This window comes from Acanthisitta chloris, unplaced genomic scaffold (assembly GCF_000695815.1).
Source record: "Acanthisitta chloris isolate BGI_N310 unplaced genomic scaffold, ASM69581v1 scaffold14516, whole genome shotgun sequence".
NCBI classification, from domain to species: domain Eukaryota; kingdom Metazoa; phylum Chordata; class Aves; order Passeriformes; family Acanthisittidae; genus Acanthisitta; species Acanthisitta chloris.
The window spans coordinates 12,903-14,148 of NW_008679839.1; the positions used below are offsets into that span (position 1 = coordinate 12,903).

The 1,246-nt window shown below is 50.2% G+C and overlaps 1 protein-coding gene across 1 annotated transcript in view; it reads left to right on the forward strand.

Annotated features, from left to right (window-relative positions):
* ZNF687 (zinc finger protein 687) overlaps nt 1-1,246 on the forward strand; it is an 8,144-nt gene that overhangs the window by 2,459 nt on the left and 4,439 nt on the right.

A 1,246-nucleotide genomic window follows, 5' to 3' on the forward strand; every position in this document is an offset into this window, starting at 1 on the left:
TGACTCTCCAGGTGTAATCCAGGTAGCACCTGCCTCTGCACATTTGATTCCTCCTGCTGTAAAACTTGCAGGAGGGAAAACATGATCTGGGGATCAGCTTGTGCCCACAGGGCTCTGCAGGCAGGGAAGAGAGGAAAGGAGAGCTGGTGTCAGTGCAGCAGGGGATATACCTGCCCCGTGGGTGTCCCCAGGGGTCCCTGTTGTCACTGCTCTGCCTTCTGGCACCGCAGCAGGACAGCCACATCCATGTGGAGCCATGTTAGAGCCACAGGCACTGCTTCCTCTTTTGAAGCACAAATGGAGGCTGGATACAGGGTGTGTGTTGGGTGTTGTTTTTCCCCCTCTTCAGAGCCAACTTTGAGATCCCGGGCGCTTCCTGCTGCTACCAGCACATCCTGGTTATTTAGGGTAGGAATTATCCATCAAACACCCAGGATTAACCTTTAAACAAAAAGGACGGACAACAGGTCCACAGAGGAGCTTCATCCTCCTCCCTGTGGCACATTTTTAACTTTCCCTTTGTCCAGAGCTGTTCAGTTTCCTTCTCACAGAAGGAATTTGGTGTTTCCTGGTAACTCTGTTTACTTGGAAGCTGCTACTGTAACCAGGACTGAGTTCAAATCCAGATATTGCAGCCCTGCTGCTATGGAGAGCCTGGATTGCTGTTTGAAGGTCACCAGAGATCCCCATGCTTATATGGATTTCCCCAGGATCTTCCTTTTAATTGGGAGGATTTGTCTACTCTGCTAGCCTTGGTATCCAGAGAGGGTTTGGGACACAGGGAAGAGGGGAAATCCACACTGGGAGCAGTGAGAGGGCACAAAGAGGAGATCAGGGCCAGGAGAGCTGGGGAAAAAAAAAATCATCCTTAACTCCCTGCAGGAGAGATTTCCTCCTAGCAGAAAAAGTTCTGACCCCAGCCTGCTGGCTGTGAATGTAGTGGGATATTTCCAGCTGGGAGAGAAAATCCAACAGGAAGTTGCTGGCAGGGCACAACCTGCTCACGGCCTTCTGGGTAGCTTATACCCAGCAGACAGACTCTTCCCTAAACCAAAAGAGCTCTTTATTCCTTAAAAAAGAAAAAAAAAAAAGAAGATAATCAGAGGCTTTCCTGCACAGGGAGGGATGGGGAGGGCTGAAGCCATAAGCCTCTCTAATCCTCTTCCTCACCTGCTATTTTTCATCCCATCTTCTTCCTGGTGTGCCCTGCTGTCCCGGCTCCATTTCCAGACTGTTTTTAGCTGCT